The following is a 25,097-nucleotide window of genomic DNA, read 5'->3' on the forward strand; positions in this document are numbered from 1 at the left end:
CTTGTTTATTTGTTTGTGTCTGTATGTGCATCTGTGTATATCTATCTGTCTGTGCATGTTACGTATGTTCCTGTGTTAGTGTGTGCATGTGTGTTTGTATCTCTATCTCTGCATCTGTGTGAAATGGGAACTCTTTTGTTTGGGATGAGTCATTGAAATGGCATTAAAAACCTTCCTCCCTCTCCTTCTCCCTCTGTCTCTCTCTCTCTTTTGCTGGAAGTGATGCAATACCATAATCTTCTGGTGTCTTTAGGAACGTTCAATCCTTTCCCACATATAAGATAATTTGTAAGGGTAAGTCACAAGACATTGCGTTTTGCAGTGTGCGCGTGTGCATGCTTGTGCATTTCTTTGTGTGCCTCTCTCTGTGTGTTTGTGCATGACTGTGTGTATTTGTGTGTGTGTGCATGCGTGTGCATGTGTCTGGGGATTGTGGGCATCTGTGTGCCTGTAAGTGTTTGTGTGTGTTTGTCTATGTGTATGTATGTGTGTACGTATATTTTTGCGTGTGTGTTAATGCGTGTGTATGTTTGAGTGTGTGTGCCTGTCTGTGTGTGTCTGTGTTAGCATATGTGTTGGTTTGTGAGGAGTGTGGGTGTTTGTGCGTGTTAGTGTATGCGTCTGTTTGAGTATGCCTGTGTGTGTGTGTGCCTGTGAGTGTGCGTGTGTGGGAAGTGTGGTTGTCTGTGCATGTGGGGAGTGTGGATGTCTCTGGGTGGGAAGTGTGGCTGTCTGTGTGTTTGTGCGTGTGTGTCGGGGTGTGTGTGTCAGTCTATCTGTCTGTGTCTGTGTGTGTGTTTCTGTGTCTGTGTGTGCGTGTTTGTCTGTGTTGAAGAGTGTGGTGGTAAAAAAACACAGTTGTTCCGGCAGCATTCAAGGAGCAGGAGAGTCGAAATATCGAGCATCATCCCTTCATTAGGAATGAGGCTTGTGGGCGAAAGGGGCTGAGGGATAAATGGGAGGGAGCGATGCTGGCGGGAAGGTAGCTGAGAAAGCGACCGTTAAATGAAGATGGGGTGAAGGTGATAGGTCGGAGCGGACGGTGGAGTGGATAAGTGGGAACGAAGATGAATAGGTGGTACAGTTCAAGAAGGAGGTGCCGAGTTGGAGGGTTGGACCTGCAATAAGGTGAGGGGGGCGGTGAATGAGGAAACTGGTGAAATCTGTAGCTGTGTGTGCTTTGCATGTGTGTGTGTGTATGTGTGTGTGTGTGTCGGTCGACATGTGTATGTTTGTGTGTCTGTATGTCTCTGCATCTGGGTGTGTGCATGGGGGTTAGGGGTGGCTGTGAATATGTGTGTGTCTGTGAGCAGATGTATGTGTGTCTCTAAGCGTGTCTGTTTCTGCGAGTGTGTGTGCATCTATGTATGTATGTTTCTGCGTGTGTGTCTGCATCTGCGTGTCTGTTTGTGTGAGTGTGTGTCTTTGTGAGAGTGTATGTGTCTGTGTGTGTGTTGACGGTGCTGTCAGTTTGGATGGTGCTGTGAGCTGTTACACTCCCTCTGTCCCTCCCAAACTGAATCCCTGATGATTTTCCCTCTCTATTCCCACCTGTACAGTGGTGTGGGGAGACCAGCAGAGACTGATAGCAACAAAAAGCTCAGCCCGTCTATCAACATTTGAGGATAGAAATGAAAGAACCCTTCCTCAGAACTCGTGTCAGGAGATTATTACATCACGTTAAGCACCACAGAGACTGTCAAACTCGCCCCATAATGATGCACGCACTAATACAGAGACATAGAGGCACTCAGAAATACACTGACACGAATACAGACATGGAGAGTCTGTCAGTATTACTCTTGCTCCATGGAAATCTTGTCAATATTTCACTCACTCTGTCTGGTGTGTGTCAGTATTTCAGTCTGTCCTTAGTGAGTGTGTTAGTATTGCACTTGCTCACACCAGTGGATGAGTCAGTATTTCTGTATGGAGTGTTACTGTAGAACAATTTCAAGGTTTGTAGATACCAAAACTGGAAGACTGGAAGAATTGTAAAGTGTGTGGAGGGCAAAGTGGAACTACAACAGGACAGTGACAAGTTGGTATAGAACACAGGCATGTAGTATCAATGCACGATAGTGAGGGCGTGAAGGAACGGATATTTGGCACTCCACCACCCGGTGTGGCCCTTTCTGTCCTATTCCAGGCTGTTTCTCCTGGAATGGAGAAAGGGAATGAGGGTGAGATTGAGTGTCCTTACTGTTAGTTCTGGTGCAGTTGGGGAGAGGGGAAATGGTGAGGTGCCGGTGGGAGTCAGTCCACATTGTTGTATCCATGCAGTGTTGGCAGCGTGTGTGTGTGTGTGTGTGGGGGGGGGGGGGGGGGGGTGGGGGAGGTGTTAGCGGAGAAAGAGAGAGGTGGAAGGTGCGGCATGCAGCAATGAGAGTGATGGAGCTTGAGCCTTGTTCGGGAGTAGGTGCTGTAACAGATATACTGTGAGTGTGAGGCTGGCATTGAATGAGAGGGATATCATGGGGTAATGTGGGTAGTTACTGAGGTGATTTCAATAAGATCACACCAGGAAGCTAGCTCAAACTCGTACATACAATCTCTCGGTCACACTCAATGAATACTGGCTCATGTAGCAGGATGCAAACAGAATGTCTTCATTTCTGCAGCCTGAAACCTGGAAACACATTCTTCTATGATATGTCTTTCGATCTTCTTGTCTCTGTCTATACCCCAATGTTGTGATATTTAATCTGATTTCCCAACCCATCTCTTTCTGGCAGTGAATTTCACACCCACAGCACCCCCTTGTCATGGCAAAATGGAGATACGGAGCTGTAAGTGGACGGGAAATGCACATCCTGTCACTTCCAGCATGATCTGCAAGTTTCCCTACACTGGGCAGTGATCTAATACCGTATAACTTCGCAAGGCACTGGGGGGGGGTGTACACAGCTCTACATGCGGAGAGGGTAACTGCTCCTGCTTTATAGATCAATGCACTGGGGCGTTGGACACAGCGCTACATGCTGGAGGGTAATTGCTCTGGTTTACAGTTCAATTCACTGGGGTGTTATATACAGTCCTACCTGCTGGGAGGATAACTGTTCCTGGTTTACAGTTCAATGCACTGAGGTGATGTAAACTGCTCTTCATGCTGGGAAGGTAACTGCTCCTGGTTTACAGATCAATGCACTGGGGTGGGGTAGATAGCTCTACATGCTGGGAGGGTAACCGCTCCTGGTTTACAGTTCAATGCACTGGGGTGGTGTAAACTGCTCTACATGCTGGGAGGGCAACTGTTCCTGGTTTAAAGTTCAATGCACTGGGATGGGTGTACAAAGCTTTACATGCTGGGAGGGTAAATGCACCTGGTTTACAATCTATTCACCAGTGAGTACATCATAGCTCTCTGTGCAGGCCAGAATATCTGGTCCTGGTTTACAGATCAATGCATTCTGCAGGCTGCGTAACTCCACGTCCTGGACAAATATCCCGTCCGGATTTGTAGATCAATAAACTGCTGTGGCCTGCATAGCTCCCGGTACTGGACAGATTATCTAGTCCGGATTTAAAGATGAACGTTCTGATCTGATCTATGCCGTGTTTCACTCTGGACAGGTTGCTGGATTGTATTTACCAGTGCAATGGATTAATCTGCACACAGTGTTCCACACTGGACTGATTGTTGGCTTGTACTGAGCAGTGCACTTGCCTGATCTACACAGTGTTCCATGGTGAACAAATATCTCCTCTGGGTGTATGGTCTCTGGACTAGTTCTTACAGGTGTATTGAGAATGTGTATATCTAATCATTTCAGCTGATCTGGCAATGTCTTTAGTTCCCATTCTTGTAAATGGACATTCTGACTCTCACCCCAGTAATACTACAGTGTGTCCATACACAGTACATCATGTTGGTGAATACTCACTAATCTGGCAACAGCCACAGCCTATTCATTCAGAAGCAGGCAGCCATTCCCATTGTTTTCGGTTCTCCAAGGAGAAAGGAAAGGTGGACTCCCAAAGAAACGTCGTCTCCTTAGTACACAATCCTCCCCCAACACTCCTCATTGCCAAACAACCACATCAAAATATCCCATGTGTGCTAAGAGCAATGGGGCCCCTGGGAACATCAGGGAGCAGACCATCAGGGAGGTGAAACAACACTGCCCATGTCTGAACGGGTCAAAATAAACCCTGCAGTGTTCAGTATTTCATTATGTCGTGAAATCTCTCTCCATATATGTAATACACAGCCTTTTATTCCTCCTGAAACCAAATCGCTGGTGCACGGTTACCCACGTTATGTTCTATTTACCAAGTTGTTGTCCATTGCTTAGAATCATAGAGATGTACAGCATGGAAACAGACCTTTCGGTTCAACCAGTCCATGCCGACCAGATATCCCAACCCAATCTAGTCCCACCTGGCAGCACCTGGCCCATATCCCTCCAAACACTTCTTATTCATATACGCATCCAAATGCCTCTTAAATGTTGCAATTGTACCAGTCTCCACCATGTCATCTGGCAACTCATTCCATATACGTGCCATCCTCTGCGTGAAAATGTTGCCCCTTAGGTCTCTTTCATATCTTTTCCCTCTCACCCTAAACCTATGCCCTCTCGTTCTGGACTCCCCGACCCCAGGGAAAAGACTTTGCCTATTTATCCTATCCGTGCCTCTCACAATTTTGTAAACCTCTATAAGGTCACCCCTCAGTCTCCAACGCTCCAGGGAAAACACTCCTAGTCTGTTCAGCCTCTCCCTGTAGCTCAGATCCTCCAACCCTGGCAACATCCTTGAAACTCTTTTCTGAATCCTTTCAAGTTTCACAACATCTTTCACAACATCTTTTTCGATAGGAAAGAGAGCAGAATTGCACGCAATATTCCAACAGTGGCCTAATCAATGTCCTGTACATCTGCAACATGACCGCCCAACTCGTGTACTCAAAACTCTGACCAATAAAGGAAAGCATTCCAAACGCCTTTTTCACTATCCTATCTACCTGCGACTCCACTTTCAAGAAGCTATGAACCTGCACTCTAAGGTCTCTTTGTTCTGCAACACTCCCTAGGACATTACCGTCAAGTGTATAAGTCCTGCTAAGATTTGCTTTCCCAAAATGAAGCACTGCGCATTTATCTGAATTAAACTCCATCTGCCACTTCTCAGTCCATTGGACCGTCTGGACAAGATCCTGCTGTACTCTGAGGTCACCCACTTTGCTGTCCACGACACCTCCAATTTTGGTGTCATCTGCAAACTTAACTAACTCTACCTCTTATGCTCGCATCCAAATCAATTATGTAAATGGCAAAAGGTAGTGGATCGAGCAATGATCCTTGTGGCTCTCCACTGGTCACAGGCCACCAGTCTGAAAAACAACACTCCACCACCACCCTCTGTCTTCTACCTTTGAATCAGTTCTGCATCCAAATGTCTAGTTCTCACTGTATTCCATGAGATCTAACCTTGCTAATCAGTCTCCCATGGGGAACCTTGTCGGACGCCTTACTGAAGTCCATATAGATCACATCTACTGCTCTGACCTCTCAATCTTCTTTGTTACTTCTTCAAAAAACTCAATCAAGTTTGGGAGACATGATTTCCCACACACAGCTTATCAACTTGCAGATTCTCTACCTCCTCATGATAACTTCAGTTCCTGCTTAACTTAGTGTCAGTTTAAATTTAGTTGGAACACGTTTGAGCCATTTCTGGAAACCGTTGATATAGTTGCAAATAGTTGAGGCCCAGCACTGGTCACTGTGTCACTGCAGTCGTTTATTTGCGTTAAATTGATAGAGACTGATTTATCCCTAATTTATCCCTGCTCCTGGTTCCGTAACCAGTCCTCCCGGTATTCCTGTGTAGCAGCTTTGAAAGGCTGAATGTTCCCTTTCAATTTCTGTGTAACAGGTATGAGAGATTAAAATATCGTCTCCAATTGCTGAGTAACAGCCTCCAATGGCTGAATGGCCTCATTCTGTTCCTGGTTAAAACTCTTGATGGGCTGAATAGCCTGCTTCAGTATCGGTGTAGTTATGAATGGTGCTGACCATTTTGGAACCATCAGTGAAAAGCCCACTTCTGACTGTATGATGTAGGGAAGGCAATTAATTCTGCAGCAGCTGCGAGCCTACAGTGCCTCACGGATTCCCAGTTTCCATTTGCTGTGTCCTTTAGAAGTATGGCCTACTTCACAGGAGAGAGTGCCACATAACGCATTGAGCAGCGTCTTCAATATGAGGCTGAGACTTTCCCTCCGCTAGGACTGTGTGCTGGCTGCTCCTACAGATACTGTTAGAGACAGATCCAGCTGGGACAATGCATTTGGTGAGAATGTTTCGCTCTTGTTGGTTCTCCCATCTCCTTCCCCAGTCTGCTGCTGTGTATGTGAGGCCCCTCACTGCTCAGTCAGTGGTGGGCCTGTGGATACACTCTTGGTGATGAACATTGAAGTCCCACACCCAGAGAATGTTCAGGGGAACTGAGTTATCACGAAGGAGAGGGGTGAGGGGCAGGAGATGTCCATCATAAGGTTATGTCCTAGCCCATCTGTAACCTGTTACCATGAGGTTTCCCGGGTTCTGGAATCAATGCTGTGGAATTGTAGGGTAAATCCTTCCATGACTGTATCCCAGGATGTCCCAAATAAGTGGTGGGTCTGTTCTGCCGGTGCGACAGGATATTCCCAGGGATGGTTAATGGGGCTTCATGAAACATTACCCATCAGGCCTGATTATGTGAGCATGATGGCGTCAAACTGTTTCCTTACCGTGCGTATGGTGCTGGAAAAGCACATTAGGTCAGGTAGCATTCAAGGAGCAGGGGAATCGGTTTCAGGCATAAGCCCCTCATCAGGAATGAGGCTTGTATGGTCGTGGGGCTGAGAGATAAATGGGAGGGAGCTGGGGCTGGGGCTGGGATTCGGCGAAAGGTAGCTGAGATTATGATTGATAGATGGAGGTAGGGAAAGTTGATAGGTCAGAGAGGAGAGCGGGGTGGATGGGGGAAAGGTGATGGACAAGTCAAGGAGTCTTTCGGAACATTCTGTCCCAACATTCTATAACTGACATTCCCTGGAACATTCTGTTCCCAACATTTTTTACCCGATATTCTCCGAAACATTCCATCCCGAACGTTGTTGTGAAAGACCGGACGTCAGTGAATTGAACAAACGATAAAGGTCCCGAGTGAAGACATCCTGTTCCAAGGAGAAGGAGACACTGTTCCGAAGTCCCCTCAGGTAGTTAAAGGATTGAATAAGTTTTCCATGTGTTTACGTTTCTTCACGACACAGGATCGACCACAATTTAGACCAATAGACAGAAATATCCAAGCTCCGTTTGTCTTCAGGAAACTGGGAGACAATCCTTCAGGACAGCAGCGTTTTCGCCCTCTGTATTAGGAACTGGGAAGAACTGACCTGTGTCTGCTCTCGAGTGATCGAGGTTGTGGGAATGTTCCAGAAACCATCTGTTATTATGGATGTGCCTCTGTGTGTTTGGGGTGGGAGGGATTCTCGTGTTTTATGTCAAATTTTTGTCAGTAATTCAGACCATCCCATTTGTTATTCCAGCTCCAATTATTTTAGTGACTATCTGAATGCAGTGACACATTTGAAAACCTCACTGCGTCCCCCATCAAACTGGTCCTTTTGCCTCCAGGCTGATGGATAATGTGTCTGTTTTCCTTCCTCACAGTAAACGTAGTGACAATCTACGTCCTGCTGTATAAAGATTGTGGATTGTCTCCATGTGTCAGACGTTACCTGGGGGCCATGGCAGCTGCGGATCTCCTGGTCATTATCCTTGACTTGATATTGAGACATATTCCCATTGTTTATCGGGAACAGTTTTATTTCCTGAAGGACTCCGTCCCCGTGTGTAATATCCACGCCGTCCTGCTTTATGCAGCCACTGACTGCTCTGTCTGGTTCACCGTCACTTTCACCTTTGATCGCTTTGTGGCCATTTGTTGTCAGAAGCTGAAAAGTAAATATTGCAGTGAGAAAACGGCGGCTGTGGTTCTGGGAGCAGTGACTGTGCTGAGCTGTATAAAGAACATGTTTTGGTATTTTATGCTCACGGCTCGGTATTGGCTGGTGAACGAACCCTGGTTTTGTGATGTAACAGTCGCCATTGCATTCTCCAGTGTCTGGGCCACAATCGAGTTCCTCCACCACATTCTAACCCCGACTCTCCCGTTTCTCCTGATCCTGCTGCTCAATGTTCTCACCGTCAGACACATTTTAGTGACCAGTAGAGCCCGCAGGAGACTTCGCTCTCACACCAATGGGGACGCTCAGTCTGACACAGAAATGAGAAACCGAAAAAAATCCATAATTTTACTGTTTGTGATCTCAGCCAATTTCATCCTGTTATGGTCAACGTTAATGGTGTTTTCTATATGGAACCGGATGTATAATATTGGGTATTACTCTATATATCTCTATCCCTTTGTGCGGGAATTGGGCTTCATGCTGCAACTCCTCAGTTGCTGCACAAACACCGCGATTTATGTCATAACCCAGACTAAGTTCAAACAGCAGCTGAAGAATGTACTGAAATATCCCTTCACTCAAATCCATCAAGCAATCAAATTCAGTTATTAATCAATCCATCTGGGATGTACTTATTTCAGTTCAGTGTTTCAGCAATGGCGCAGCCTGTCGCTATGGTAACAGACTGAAGGTAGCGCTGGTTTGTCCATCCTTATCCCACGGGGGGTTACAGGGACACATTTCAATGTTTCTCACAACTCAGTAGCCAGTGAGAAAAGACACCATCCCACTGACTGTATCCATCACTTCAATTTGTAAACTATAAAATGTTCATTAAAACGTGCCGAGAAGCAGACGTTGTTTTGTGTCTTTGTGTTGAAGAAGCTGAGCTGGAGAGAAACATACTCAACTTGACTGCAGCGGAGAGTGCAGCAGAGTGAGCGTGACCACGAGGGAGTGTGTGTGGGAGATAGTGTGATGTTGGGGAAGTGTTTGGGGGAGATAGTGTGATGATGGGGCAGTGAGTGGGGGAATGAGTCTGATGTTGGGGGAGTGTGTAGGGGAGAGTCTGGGGGAGTGAGTGAGATGGTGGGAGAGTGTGTGGGGGAGTCAGGGAGATGTTGGGGGAGTGTTGGAGGAGTGAGGGTGATGGTGTGGAATTGAGCAGGGCATTGAGGGTGATGGTGGTTTTGTGTGCGGGAAAGTGAATTTGGTGGTGCGGGAGTGTGTGGGGGCGACAGGGTGACGGTGGGGGTGAGTGTGGGGAGTGAGGTTGATCGTTGGGGAGTGTGCAGGGGAGTGAGGGTGACAGGGGGACTGCGTGGGGGAGTGAGGATGACGGTGGGGGACTGTGTGTGGGAGTGATGGTGATGGTGGGGGAGTGTGCGGGGTGGTGAGAGTGACGATGGAAGAGTGTGAGGATAGTAAGTGTGACAGTGGGGGAGTCTGCTGGGGAGTGAGAGTGATGGTGCGGGGTGTGCAGGGGAGTGAGGGAAATGGTGGGGGAGTTTGTGGGGGAGTGAGCGAGATGGTGGGGGTGTGTGGCGGGGAGTCAGGGTGATAGTGGGGGAGTGTGCGGGAGTGAGGGTGATGGTGGGGGAGTGCACGGGGAAGTAAGAGTGACGGTGGATGTGTGTGTATGGGAGTGAGTGTAACGGTGGGTGTGTTTGCGGGGAAATGATTGTGACGGTGGGGGAGTGGGTTGGGGAATGGGTTGGACGGTGTGGGAGTGTGTGGGGCAGGCAGTGTGATGGTAGAGGAGTGTGCAGGGAGTGAGCATGACAGTCGGGAAGTGTGCATGGGAGTGAGAGTGACAGTGGGAGTTTGCGGGAAAGTGAGGGTGATGGTGTGGGCGTTTGCGGTGCAGTGAGTGACGGTGGGGGAGTGCGTGCAGGGGAGTGAGGGTGATGCTGGGGGAGTGTGCGGAGGAGTAAAGGTGCAGGTGGGTGAGTACGTGGGGTGTGATTTTGACAATGGGGAGTGTGTGGGGCAGTGAGGGTGATGGTGACAGCTATGTGTGGGGGAGTGAGTGTGATGCTTGGACAGTGTGTGGGGAGTGAGTGTCACAGTGGGGGTGCGTGTGCATGGGAGTGAGGATGACGGTGTGAGAGAGTGAGATAGAGTAGGTGAAGGTTGGGGAGTGTATGGTGGAGTGAGGTTGACAATGGCGGATTGTGCGGGTGAGTGAGGCTGATGGTGGTGAAGTGTGTGGGGGAGTGAGCGAGATGTTGGCAGAGAGTGACAGGGAGTCAGGGTAACAGTGGGGGAATGTGTGGGACAGTGAGTTTGACAGTTGGGGAGAGTGTGGGGGAGAGTGTGATGGTGGGTGAGTGAGTGGGGCAGTGAGTAGGACGGTGGGGAAATGTGGGGGGACTGAGAGTGATGGTGGAGGTTGAGTGTGTGGGAGTGAGTACGATGCTGATGGAGTGTGTGGGGGTGAGAGAAACGGCGTGGAGGGTGTGGAAGGGAGTGAGGGTGATCGTGGGTGTGTATGTGGGAGTAAGGGTGTTGGTGGAGGAGTGTGTGGGGCAGAGAGGGTGATGGTGCGGGAGTGTGTGGGGGAGTGAGGGTGACGGTGGGGCAGGTTGCGGGGGAGTGAGTGTAATTTTGGGGGACTGTGTGCTGGGAGTGAGGGAAACGATGGGGGACTGTATGGGTATGTGAGCGAGATGGTGGAGAAGTGTGCGTGGGAGTCAGGGTGACATTGTCGTATTGTGTGGGGCAGTGAGTTTGACAGTGGAGGAGTGTGTGGGGGTGTGAGTGGGAAGGTGGCAGAGTGTGTGCAGTCGTGAGGGTGATGGTGGGGCAGTGTGTTGGAGTGAATTCGATAAGGGGAATTGAGTGAGTGTGATGTAGGGGAGTGTGTGGAGGAGTGAGGATGATGGTGGAAGAGTGTGGGGGAAGTGAGTGTGTTGCTGGGAAAGTGTGTGGGGAGTGAATATGATGGTGGGGACGTGTGCAGGGGAGTGAGGGTGATGGTGGCGGATTATGTAGGACAGTGAGAGTGATGATGCAGGAGAGTATGTGGCTGTGAATATGACGCTGGGGGAGTGTTTGGGGTAGTGAGTGTGATGGTGGGGGTGTGTACGGTGAGTGAGGGTGACGGCGGGGGAGCGTGTGGGGAGTGAGGGTGACGGCGGGGGAGTGTGCGGTGGAATGGGTGTGACAGTGGGGAGAGTGTGCAGGTGAGTGAGAGTGACGGTCGAGGAGTGTGCGGGGGAGTGAGTGTGACGCTGGGAGAATTTGCAAGGGAGTGACGGAGATGGTGTGGGAGTGAGAGTAACGATCGAGGAGTGTGTGTGGGAGTGAGTGTGATGCTGGGGAGGTTGTGAGGGAGTGAGGGTGACGGTGGGGAGTGTGTGGCAGAGTGAGTGTGACGGTGGGGAGGGTGTACAGGGGAGTAAGGGTGATGGTGCAGGAGTGTGTGGGGGAGTGAGGGTGATGGAAGGGAGCGTGCGGGGGAGTAAGCGTGATGGTGGGGGTGTGTGGGGGGAGTGCGTGTGATGGTGGGGGAGCATGTGGGGGCGTCAGGGTGATGGTGTTGGATTTTGTGGGGGAGTGAGTGTGACAGTGGCGAGAGTGTGAAGGGGAGTGAGAGTGACGGTGGAGGAATGTCTGGGGAAGTGAGAGTGACGGTGGAGGAATGTGTGGGACAGTGAGTGTGACGGGGAGGAGTGTGGGAGTAGTGAGCATGACGGTGGGGGAGTTTGCGAGGGAGAGACTGAGATGGTGGTGGAATGTCTGGGGAGTGAGAGCGACTGTCGAGTAGTGTGTGGAGGAGTGAGGCTAACGATTGGGGATTGTGTGGGGGAGTGAGCGTGACGATTGGGGAGTTTGAGGGGTAGTGAGTGTGACGGTGGGGGAGTGTGCGGGGAGTGTTTGCGAAGGTGGAGGAGTGTGGCGGGGCGATTGTAATGGTCGGGCAGTGAGGATGACACTGGGGTAGTGTGTGGGTGAGGGAGTGAATGTGATGGCAGGTGATTGTGCGAGGGAGTGTGGAAGAAGGTGGGCCGGTGTGTGGGGGAGGGAGTGTGATGGTGGGGGAATTTGTGGGGGAGTGAGCATAACGTTGGAGGAGTGTGTCAGAGAGTGAAGCTGACAGTGGGGGAGTGTGCAGGAGTGCGTGTCATGTTGTGGGAGAATGTGGGGGAGTGAGGCGGCGGTGGGGGAGTGTGTGGGGTAGTGAGTGGAGTGTACGGGGTAATGAGGATGATGTTGGTAAAGCATGTGGAGTAGTGAGCGTGATGGCGGGGGAGTATATGGGGTAGTGAGCGTGATGGCAGGGGGAGTGTGTGGGGTAGTGAGTATTATGTGGGGGGAGTGTGTGGGGTAGTGAGTGTGATGTTGGGGGAGTGTGTGGTTTAGTGAGCCTAATGTTGGGGGAGCATGTGCGGCAGTGTGGATGATGTTGAGGGAGTGGGTGGGATAGTGCGAAAGATGGCAGGTGGAGTGTGTGTGGTAGTGAGTATGATGTAAGGGAGTGTGTGGGGTAGTGAGCGTGATGGCAGGATGAGTGTGTGGAGTAGTGAGCGTGATGGCAGGGGTTAGTGCTGTGGACTGAGCATGACGATTGTGGAGTGTGCGGGGGAGTGAGGGTGACAGTGGAGGAATGGGTTGGGAGCGTGTGTAGGGGAGTTAGCGTGGTGTTGGGGGAAGTGTGTGGGGTAGTGAGCGTGATGTTCGGGGAATGTGTGGGCTAGTGAGGCTGACGGTGAGGCAGTCTATGAGCATGGTGTTGGATGACTGCGTGGGTTAGTGAGGGTGATGTGGCAGAGTCTGTGGTATAGTGAGCGTGATGTTGGGGGAGTGTGTGGGTTAGTGAGTGTGATGTTGGGGGAGTGTGTGGGGAAGTGAGCGTGATGGCAGAGGGAGTGTGTGGGGTACTGAGCGTGATGGCAGGTGTTCGTGCTGTGGACTGAACATGACAATTGTGGACCATGCAAGGGAGTGAGTGTGATAGTGGGGGAGTGTGTGGGTGAGAGTGTGTGTCTTAGAGGTATGTGCGGGAGAGTAACTGTGAAGTTGAGGTAGCGTGCATCACTCTCTTTGCAGCCCTCCCTTTCACTTCATAGCTCTCTCTTTGACCTCTCTATTTCCATCCCACTGACTTTATTTCTCACTCCATTCCTCTCTTGTTGTCTATCTCTGTCCCCCTCTTTCTCGCCCTCGCTGCACCTCTCTCACTCACCCAGTCTCCTCCAATTCACTCTCTACCTCACTCACTGCTCTCTTCCACCTGCCTCATTCTCTCTTCCTTTGGCATCTATCTCTATCCCCCTCTAGCTCACCATCTCACCCATCACTATCTCTCTACCCCATTTCTGTGCCCTCTCTCTCTCCCTAACTTACTTTCATTCTCTCCCCCTCTGTCTCTCTCCTCTCTCTCCGTGCCAACTCTCCCCACTCGATCTCCCTGAACCTTTACCATCTCCCTGTCAGCTTCTCTATCCCTATCTCTTACCCCCTTCTCTCTCACTTTCTCCTGCCACCTCTCTCTTACACTCCTTTCCGTTCTGCCACACTCCTATCTCCGCCCTCCTCTCTCCCCGTCTATCGCCCTCATCTCTCTCCTGCTTCCCTTGCTATCACTCTCAACCCTCATCCCCTTCTACTACCTCTCTCGCTCTCTCTCCTGCTCCTCCTCTCTCCCCGACTCACCCCCTCCCCATCTCCAATTCTCCTCCTCTATCACATTTTCTCCCCGCTCCTCTGTCTCTATCTCGTTCTCTTGTCTCTCCCTCTCCCTGACTCTTCATCTCTCTCTCTCTCTCTCTCTCGCCCTCTCACTCTCCACCTATCTCTTCCTCCTCAACCTCTCTCTCATCCCCCACTTTGGCTGAACTCTCTCTCTTTCCCCCACTGTCCCCTCTCTCCCCACCTCTGTGCTCCTTTCTGTCTCTCTCCTCCCTCTTTCACTCCTTACTAACACCCCTATCTCCCCTCAGTATGCGTTTCCCTGTCCCTCCCACTTTGTCCACCTCCCACCTCACTCACCCCTTCGTCTCTCCTTCCTCTCCCCATCTGTCTCTCCCCTACTCTTCATTTTCCTGATCTCCGCTCTCACTCTGAACACATCGCCATCTCTCTCTGTTATTTTCTCCCATTTTCTCTCTCCCTCACTCTCCCAACTCCTGTACCCAGTCCTCTCTCTCTCTCTCACATCTATCGCTCCCTTCTCCCGTAATCTACCCCCTCCCCCTCAATTTTCCTCTCTCTATCTCTCCACCTCCCACTTCCCTCTCAACACCTTTTTGTCACCGTCTCTCCCCGAGCCTGTTCTCACTCCCCACTCTTTCTCTCCCCTTCTCCGTCTCTGACTCTTTTTCACTCTGTCTCCATCTCTCCTCTCCCTCCTTTGGCTCTCCCATTCCCCCTTCACATCTCTCACTCGTCACTTCTCTCTTTAACCTTTCATTTGCCACTTGTTCTCTCTCTCCATTCTCTCTCCCCTTTCTCTCTCCCCAACTCTCTTCCTCCGCTCTTTGTTTCCTATCTCTCTGCCCTCTCTCAGTATCTCTCTTATCCTCCAACTTTCTCTGATCCCGCTCTCTCTGTGAATATCCACTCTCTATCTCTGCTCTCTCTCTCCTTCTCTCCCTCCCCCTGAAATGTGTGCACAAAGCCTGACTCACTGCACCAAGTCACCCTTTAGTTACTAGATTAAAAATCACACACCACCAGGTTATAGTCCTACAGGTTTAATTCGAAATACACTAGCTTCCAATTTTTATTTACTAGTGCATAGTACAATGGTGGGCACCAACAAGTTTGGACTCAGTTCTCAGCTGAGGAAATTGTAATCTCATGATCTTTTATCTTGTGTGCGTTTGGTGCAAAACACAACCATAACACCAGGTGAATAAATAAATTCACAAATAATACATCATCAGGAAAAACACCGACAGGGCCAAGGAACCAATGGAAAACTCTAAGGAGCACACCACTTACTTCCCATCACAAAGGACTGAGAAGATCTCTAAACAGCGTCATGACTCCATGATGCCATTGATGAGGCTGGCTGGGGTAGTCTTAATTGTCAGCAGTAGTGGACAACCACCACCAATTAACCAGAAAAACATCCCCTACTGGGAGGACATGGAAAGGGCATACAGCTCTGACCCCGTCCCACTGAGTGCATCAAGTAACTGCCTAACCCAGCACTGCTCATTCTGGAACAGGCCGGATGTGTAGGCGACTGCCTGGGTGTGTGAGTTGACAGCCTGACTGTGTGGGTGGACAGCCGGGGTTGTGTCGGTCAGCGAGGATGAGTGAAGGGACAGCCGGGGTATGTGGGGTGACAGTCCGGGTGAATGGTGGGAAAGCCCGGGTGAGCAGCAAGAAAGCCCGGGAGAGTGGCAGGACAGCCGGGGGTGTGGGTGGACAACCCGGTTGTGTGGGCGGACAGCCCTGGTGTGTGGCAAGACAGCCCGGGTGTGTGGAGGGTCAGCCCGGGAGTGTGCAGTTCAGCCCGTGTGTGTGTGGACTCACTGGGTGTGTGGGGGTACAGCCTGGTTGTGGCGAGCGACAGCCCAGGTGTGTTGGGGTACCGACCAGATGGGTGGGTGGACCGCCCGGGTGTGAGGCAGTGAGAATGGGTGTGAGGGGGGCAGCCCGGGTGCGTGTTTGGACATCCCAGGTGTGTGGTCGGTCAGACCAGTTGTGTGGCAGGACAGCCCGGGTGTGTGTGTGGAATAACTGGGTGTGTGACGTGAGACAACTGGGATGAGAAGAGAGACAGCCGGGTGTGTTGGGATACCTACCGGGTTGGTGGGTGCACAGCCCGGGTGTGTGTGTGGAGAGCCCGGGTGTGACGAGGGACAGTCGGGTGTGTTGGTGTACCGACCGGATGGGTGGGTGCACCGCCTGGGTGTGTGACCGGACAAGCCGTGTGTTGGGGTGGCAGCCTGGGTGTGAGGAGACAGCCCAGGTGTGTGCAAGCATAGCCCGAGTGTATGGGGTTACAGCCTGGGGATGAGCGGGGGCAGCCCAGTTGTGTGGCAGGACACCTCGGGCGTGTTTGGGGCAGCCCGTGTGTAGAATACAGAACATAGAACAGTACAGCACAGAACAGGCCCGTCAGCCCACGATGTTGTGCCGACCTTTGATCCTCATGTAACTTAAACCTAATGTACGAACCCTCAAATTTCTGTAACTATATGCACGTCCAGCAGTCTCTTAAATATCCCCAATGACCTCGCTTCCACAACTACTGCTGGCAAGGCATTCCATGCTCTCACAACTCTGCGTAAAGAACCCACCTCTGACATCCCCTCTATCCTTTCCGCCAAACAGCTTAAAACTGTGACCCCTCATGTTAACACTTTCTGCCCTGGGAAAATAGTATCTGGCTATCAACTTTATCTATGCCTCTCATTTAGGTCCCTCTCTTCCTTCTTTTTCCCAATGAAAAAATTCCGAGCTCAGTCAACCTCTCTCCGTTAGATAAACTCTCCATTCCAGGCAGCATCCTGGCAAACCTCCTCTGAACTCTCTCCAAAGCATTCACATCTTTCCTATAATAGGGCGACCGGAAGTGGACACAGTATTCCAAGTGCGGTCTAACCAAAGTTTTATAGAGCTGCAACAAGATCTCACGGCTCTTAAACTCAATTCCCCGTTAATGTTAGCCAAAACACCATATGTTTTCTTACAACCCTGTCCACTTGGGTGGCAATTTTAAGGGATCTATGTACCTGCACACACAAAGATCTCGCTTTTCCTCCACACTGCCAAGAATCCTGTTTGAATCCTATTCTCAACTTTCAAGTTCGACTTTCCAAAATGCATCACTTCGCATTTATCCAGGTTGAACTCCATCTGCCACCTCTCAGCCCATCTCTGCATCCTGTCAATGTCACGCTGCAGCGTACAACAGTACTCCATACTGTCAACGACACCTCCAACCTTTGTGTCATCTGCAAATTACTAATCCATCCTTCAATATCCACATTCAAGTTATTAATAAAAATTACAAAATGTTGAGACCCAAGAACAGAGCCCTGTGGAACAGCACTCACCACTGACTTCCAGGCAGAATACTTTCCATCCACTACCATTCGCTGTCTTCTGTCGACCAGCCAATTCTGTATCCAGACAGCTAAATTTCCGTGTATTCCATTCCTCGTGACCTTCTGAACAAGCCTAACATGGGGAACCTTTTCAAATGCTTTGGTGAAGTCCATAAGCACCACATCCACCGCTCGACCCTCATCAACGTGTCAATAACATCCTCAAAGAACTCAATAAGATTTGTGAGGCATGACCTGTCCCTCACAAAGCAGTGCTGACTGCATTTTAACAAGCCATGCTCTTCCAGACATCATAAATCCTATCCCTCAGAATCCTTTCTGACACCTTGCAGATGACACACGTGAGACTGACTGGTCTGTAATTGCCAGGGATTTCCCTATTTCCTTTCTTGAAGAGAGGAATTACATTTGCCTCCCTCCAGTCCTCAGATTTGACTCCGGTGGAGAGTGAGGATGCAAAGATCTTCGCAAGCGGCGATGCAATCACATTTCTCTCTTCCCAAAGCAGCCAAGGACAAATCTGGTCTGGCCCTAGCGACTTTTCAATCTTAATGTTTGTGAAAATTTTTCAGCGCGTCAGCTTCCTCAGTCTCTATCCGTTCCAGCAATCTTACCTGCTCCGCAATGGTTTTATTCACTACAAGGTCCTTTTATTTCGTGAAGTCAGAAGCGAAACGCTCAGTTAGGGCTTCCCCACCTCCTCAGACTCTATACACAATTTCCCTATGCTACCCCTGATAGGCCCTACTCTTTCTTTGATCATTCTCTTATTCCTCACATACGCGTAAAACGCCTTTGGATTCTCCCTAATCCTTCCTGCCAAGCCTTTTTTTGAGCTCCTTCCTCGCCTTCCTGCAACCTCTAGAGCTGAGCAAGACCGTTGCTTCCTCCATCTTACGTAAGCTGCCTTCTTTCTTTTGACGAGAAGCTCCTCCGCTCTCGTCATCCAAGAATCCTTTATCTTACCCCTTCTTGCCTGTCTCAGAGGGACATATTTATTCCTCATTCGCAACAACTGTTCCTTAAACAGTCTGCACATGTCTATAGTGCCCTTTCCATGGAGTAATTGTTCTGAGTCCATGTTTCCCAACTCACGTCTGATAGCATAATAGCTTCCTTTTCCCCAATTAAATATCCTCCCATTGTGCCTGCTTCTCTCCTTCTCCATCGTTATGTAGAATGTGAGGCCGTTGTGGTCACTAACACCAAGATGCTCTCCCACAGCAAGATCTGACAACTGCCCCGGCTCATTGCCGAGCACCAAATCCAAAATGGCCTCTCTCCTCGTCGGCCTGTCAACGTACTGAGTTAGAAAACCCTCCTGAACCTCACAGAAACAGCTCCTTCCAAACCATCTGCTCGAAGGAGGTTCCAATCAATATTGGGAAAGTTAATGTCACCCATTACAACAACCCTACTACATTCACACTTTTCCAAAATCTGCTGTCCTATGCTTTCTTCAATCTCCCTGCTGCTATTGGAGGACCTAATGAGGTGACTGCTCCCTTACTGTTCCTAATTTCCACCCATACTGACTCAGTCAGCATACCCTCCTCGACAATGGTAACTTCTGTAGCTGAGATACCCTCTCCGATTAGCGGTGCTAGCCTCTCCTCTTTCCCCCCTCCCTATTCTTATTAAATACTCTAAACCCTGAAATATCCAGCAAACAATCCTGCTCCTGAGAAACCCATATCTCTGTTATGGCCAGAACATCACAGCACCAACTACTGATCCATGCTCCAAGCTCATCACTTTTATACCTGATAATCCTTGCATTAAAGCAAACACACTTTAACTGATCCCTTGATTCTTTCCCAAGAAATTCCTTCCCACTGGCTGTGCTATCTCTTGCTATTGTCTTATCTCTATCAACTCTCACCACTGGTATATTGCTCAGGTTCCCACCCCCCTGTCATACGAGTTTTAAACCCTCCTGAACCACTCGAACAAACCTTCCACCCAGGACATTGGTCCCCTTCCTATTCAGGTGCAACTAGTCCTTCACTTACAGGTTCCCACCCTTCTGTCATACTAGTTTAAAACCTCCAGAACCACCAAAGAAAACCTTCCACCCAGGACATTGGTCACCTTCCAGTTCAGGTGCAACCCGCCCTTCATGTACAAGTCCCACCTTCCCCAGAAGGCATCCCAATTATCTACAGATCTGAAGCCCTCCCTCCTCCACCAGCTGCGTAGCCACGTGTTCAGCTGCGCCCGCTCCCTGTTCCTCGCCTCGCTATCTCGTGGCTCCGGTAGTAAACCCAAGAACACTAATCTGTTCGTCCTGCTCTGCAGCTTCCACCCTAGCTCCCTGAAATCACTTATTATATCTTCAATCCTTTTCCTGGCTATATCATTGGTCCCAATATGTAACACGAATTCTGGCTGTTCGCCCTCCCCTTTCAGAATCTTATACAGTGATCGGAATCGTCCCAGACCCCAGCACCAGGGAGGCAACATACCTTCCGGGAATCCCGATCCTGACCACAAAATCTGGCGTCAATTCTCCTAACAATCGAGTCTACAACCACTAGCGCTTTTCTATTCTGCCCCCTTCCCTTCTGGGCCACAGTGAGAGGCTCAGTGCCAGAGAACTGACCACTATAGCTTTCCTCTGGGTAGGTCATCCCCCCAGCAGTATCTAAAGCGATATAATTATTGATGAGGGGAATGTCCACAGGGGATCTCTGCACTGTCTGTCTGTCCACTTTCCTCCGCTTGTCTGTAACCCATCTATCCTTATCCTGAGACTCAGGAGTGTCCAACTGCCGGAAACTTCTCTCAATTACTCCCTCAACCTCCCGAATGATCCACAGTTCATCCAGCTCCAGCTCCAATTCTGTAACACTGTTTTCAAGGAGCTGGAGTTGGGTGCACTTCCCGCAGATGTAGCCAGCGGAGACATGTGTCATGTCTCTCACCTGCCACATTCTGCAGGAGGAGCAAGCAACTGCCCGAACATCCATACCCCACTTATCTGAACACCCACACAATACTAAACAAGAATGCTTAATTCAATTGCTATAAAAGCAAGCAACAAACTTATTATCAATAAAGGAATTTTAGAAATGAACTGCACCCTATTAACTTGGTTAGAGGAGGAGGGCGGATGGGATACACTACAGTAGTACTGCCTGGGTTTAGCCGCCATACTAATTTATATGAACACTTACTTCATTCCCGACAGCCCCACTGGTCGGCGTCACTTCCACCCCTGCTCCCACTCCTACCGTGGAGGAAAAACACCTCTGGCCACTACCGGTAAGTAATTTTAAAAATCTCCCTTCCATTAGCTGTAGCCTTCCTGGTTCGACTTACCTCCGCTGCTGCTACAACTCAAAAAGGTATGTAGGGCTCAGCCTGTGGTGGGACAGCAAGGGTATGTGAAGGATTAGCCTGGGTGTGTCGCGGGACAGCAAAGATGTATGGCGGGACAGTCAGAGTGTGTGGGAAAAGCCTGGGTGATTGGGGTGGACTTGGTGGGGTGTGTGGGTGACACTCTGTGTGTGTTGGGAGGACAGGTCAGATGTATGGGGGAACAGCTCGGGTGAGTTGGGGGAGAGGTCGTGTGTGTGAGGTAGAGTCTAGATGTGTAGCAGGTCAGCCTGGGTGTGTGGCGGGACAGCCTGAGTGCGTTGGGGCAGCCCAGGTGTGAGGACGACAGCCTGGGTGTGAAGGGGACGGCCCTGGTGTGTGGGGGACAGCCCCGATGTGTTGGGGGACAGCTCCAGTGTGTGGGGGGGAACAGCCCCGGTGTGTGTGGGGAGACAGCCCCGGTGTGTGTGGGGGACAGACTGGATGTCTGGGGCGAGAGCCCAGGTATGTGCGGGGACAGCTCGGGTGTGTGGAGGAACTGCCCAGTTATGTGCGGAGGCAGCCCAGGAGTGTGAGGGAATAGTCTGGGTGTGTAGCGGGACAGCGCAGATGAGTGGCAGGACAGCCCGGGTGAGTGCAGGGATAGCCTGGGTGTGTGTGGGTCAGACAGGGTGAGTGCGGGGATATCCCGGGTGTGTGGGGGGAATCCCTGCTGTGTGACAGGACGCTCACCTGTGTGACAGGACCGCCTGGCTTTGTGAGGGGCGCAGCCCGAGTGTGTGAGTGTATACCCTTGGGGTGTGGCGGGAAATCTCGGGTGTGTCTGTGAACCGCCCGTGTCTGTGTGCGGACAGCCCGAGTGTGCGGGGTGACAGCCCGGATGTGTGGCATGACAGCCCGGGTTTGTGGCGGGAAAGCACAGTTGTGTCGATGCTGGATTAGTGATGCTGGAAGAGCACAGCAGTTCAGGCAGCATCCGAGGAGCAGTAAAATCGACGTTTCGGGCAAACGCCCTTCATCAGGAATAAAAGCTGGTCAGACTTGGTGTGTGGGGCACAGCCCAGGTGTGTGTGTGAACAGACTGGGCATGTGCGAGGACAGCACTGGTGGGATGGCGTGCCGACCGGGTGTGTGGATGGACCTTCCGGGTTAGTTGGTGGGACAGGCTGAGTGTGTGTGGAGTCAGCCCATGTGTGTGACTGGACAGCCCGAGTGTGGGGGGGACAGCCCGGGTGTGGGGGAGACAGCCGGAGGTGTGTGGAAGGACAGCCGGGGTGTGTGCGGGGCAGCCTGGGTGTGTGCAGTGATAGCCCGGGTGTGTGTCAGGATAGCCAGGGAGTGTGGGGGGACAGCCCGTGTGTGTGTCAGGATAGCCCGGGTGTGTGGGTGTCAGCTGTAGTGTGTGGGGGGACAGCCTGTGTGTGTGCAGTGTCAGCCCAGTTGTGTGTCAGGATAGTCTGGGTGTGTGGGTGGACAGCCCGGGTGTATGGCGGGAAACCCCGGGTGTGATGCAGGACAGCCCGTGAGTGTAGAGGGTCTGCCTGGGTGTGCGCGGTACAGCATGGATGTGTTGTGGTTGCGACCAGGTGGGTGGGTGGACTTCCCGGTTAAGTTGGAGGCATGCCACGTGTGTGGGGGAGAGCCTGGGTGTGAGGGGGTGACACCCCGGTTTTGTGGTCGGACACCCCGGTTGTGTGGTCGGTCAGCCCGGGGGTGTGGCGGGGCAGCCCGGGTGAGTGATAGGACTGGCCGGATGTGGGAGTCAGCCTTGGTGTGTGTAGGAACGGCCCTGGTGTGTTCGAACAGCCCAGGTATGTGGGGACACAGACACACCTGGGCTGTCCTGCAACACACCTGGGCTATTCTCACACATAGCCGAGCTGTCCCAGCACACACTTGGTCTGTTCTGCCACACACGTGGGCTGTCCCTTGTCTCTCCCAGGCTATCCCCGCACAAACCCAGGGTGTCCACCTACAGATCTGGCCCGAACTTCCAAAAACCCGGCCTGTTCACCCACCCACCTGGGCTGTCTCCCCACCCACCCGGGAAGTCCCCCCACACATCAGTGCTGTCCCCTGACACACCAGGACTGTCCCCCTACACACCCGGGTTTTCCCCCCCACATCCGGGCTGCGCCCCCGACCCACACGCGGGCTGTCCCCATCCACACCCGGGCTGCCCCCCACCCACACCCGGGCTGTCCTCCCCGACTCACACCCGAGCTGTTCCCCCCTACCCACACCCGGTCTGTACCTCTACCCTACCCACACTCGGGCTGTACCTCGCTACCCACACCTCCAGGCTGAATTGCACACACTGGGCTGACCAACCACACACCTGGGATGTCCAGCCGCACACTTAGGCGTGCCAGAGACACACCCGGGCTTCCCCCTTCACACCCGGGCTGTCTCACTACACAACCAGCCTGTCTCCCCCAACTAACATGGGAAGTACACACACGCACGCGGTTAGCACCCCAACCCACACGGGCTGTACCATGCAGACATGGGCTGACCCTCCACACACACTGTCTGCCTTGTCACATTAAGGACTGCCTTTCCCCACCCCTAATGGGACAGCAAAGGATGTGTGGCAGAGACAACCGGATTTGTGCAGGGATAGCCAGGGTGCATGGGGGGCAGCCCGAGTGTGTGGGGGGACAGCCTGGGTGTGAGCGGGGGCTGTCCAGATGTGTGGGGGGACAGTCCGGGTTTGTGTGGGGACAGCCCGGGTGTGTGGTGAGACAGCGAGAATGTGTGATGAGACAGCTTGGGTGTGTGTGGGAATAAACCGGGTGTGTAGTGGGACAGACAGGATGTGTGGTGGTACAGACTGTGCGCGAGGGGGACAGCCCTGTATGTGTCCAGACACCCAGGTATCGGGGGGAACTGACCGAGTGTGCGGTGGGACAGTCCGGGAGGGTTGTGGGTACAGGCCTATTGCATGGGGCACAGCCCTGGTGTGTGGGGACCAGCCCGGGTGTGGGGGCAGACTGCCCGGGTGAGGGGTGCAGCCAGGGAGAGTGGCAGGACAGGCCAGGTGTGTAGGGAAATAGCCCGGGTGCATGGGGGACAGCCCTGGGGTGTGAGAGAACAGCCCTGTAGTGTGTGCAACAGCCCAGGTGTGTGCATTCCAGCCCGGGTATGTGGTAGGTCAGCCTGGAAGTGTGGCAGGTCAGTACGGGAGTGTGTGGGGACAGCCTGGGTTTGTGGCAGGTCAAGCTAAGTGTGTTCGTGGATAGCCCGGATGTGTGGGGGGACAGCCAAGCAATGTGTGAGCACAACCCGGGTGTGTGGCTGGACATCCCGGGTGTGTGAGCGACAGCTGTGGGGTGTGGAGGAAAAGCCCTGGTGTTTGGAGGGAAAGCCTTGGTGTGTGGCGGAAAGCCCTGGAGTATGGGGGAACAGCCTTGGTGTGAGGAGGACAGCACGGGTGTGTGGAAGGACAGCACTGGGGAATGGCAGGACAGTCCGGTTGTGTGGCGGGCAAGCCCAGGTTGTGACTGGACATCCCAGGTGTGTGATCAGTCAGCCCAGGTGTCAGGCAGGACAGCACGTTTGTTGAAGGACAGCTTGTGTGTGTGGTCGGTCAGCCCCGGTGTGTGGCAGGAAGCCTGGGTGGGCGGCACAACAGTGCGTGTGTGGGGGACAGCTTGGATGTGTTTAGGGACAGCCCGGTTATGTGGCAGGACAGCCCGTGTTTTGGGGGTCAGCCCTGGTGTGTGGGGAGCAGCCCGGTTTGGGGAAGGGCTGCCCGGGTGAGGGGTGCAGCCAGGGTGAGTGGCAGGACAGGCCGGGTGTGTAGGGGGATAGCCTGGGTCTGTGGGCGACAGCACTGGGGTGTGAGAGAACAGCCCTGGAGTGTGTGCGATAGCCCGGGTGTGTGCGTTCCAGCTCTGGTATGTGGGGCACAGCCAGAGTATGTGGAAGGACAGTCCAGGTGTGTGGGGAGACAGCCCAGATGTGTTTGGGGACAATCGAGGTATGTGGGGTGGACAGTCCAGGTGTGTGGGGGGCAGTCCGGTTGTGTAGCGAGCAGCCTGATTGAGTGGGGGTCAGCCCTGGTGTGTGGGGAACAGCCCAGTTGTATGTTGTAAAGCCGGGGTATGTGGAAGGACGTCCAGATCTCTCGGGGAGAGTGAGGGTGTGTGGGGGACAGCCTGGGAGTGAGAATGGGCAGCCCGGGTATGTGGTGGAACAGCCCGGTGTGTGTGGGGACAGCTTGGGTGTGTGGGGTATCAGCCCGGGTGTGTTCGGGGATAGCCCAGGTATGTGGGGGGACAGCCAAGCAATGTGCGGGGACAACCCGGGTGTGTGGCCGGACATCCCGGGTGTGTGAGGAACAGCTGTGGGGTGTGGCGGACTGCCCTGGGGCATGGGGGAACAGCATTGGTGTGAGGCGGACAGCATGAGTGTGTGGAAGGACAGCCCTGGGGTATGGCAGGACAGTCCGGGTGTGTGGGGGGTCAGCCGTGGTGTGTGGGGCAAGAGCCCTGGTGAGTGGGGGGCAGCTCGGGTGTGTGGAAGGACGTCCCAAATCTATGAAAAGAGAGCCCTGGAGTGTAGGGGAGAGGCCAGGTGTGTGGAAGTATAGTCCAGATCTCAGGGTGGAGAGCCCGGGTGCTTGGAACGAGAATCTGGGTGTGACAAGCGACAGCTCCGGTTTGTGTCAGAATAGCCTGGAGTGTGTGTGGACAGACCAGTGTGTGGGGGAGTCCGGCCAGCTGTGTTCTGGGACTTTCCGGGTATATGGGAATCAGATGGGTGTGTGAGTGGCAGTCTGG

This window comes from Chiloscyllium plagiosum, unplaced genomic scaffold (genome assembly GCF_037043375.1).
Source record: "Chiloscyllium plagiosum isolate Xiang-an unplaced genomic scaffold, Cpla_swu_hap1 HiC_scaffold_42, whole genome shotgun sequence".
NCBI classification, from domain to species: Eukaryota; Metazoa; Chordata; class Chondrichthyes; order Orectolobiformes; family Hemiscylliidae; genus Chiloscyllium; species Chiloscyllium plagiosum.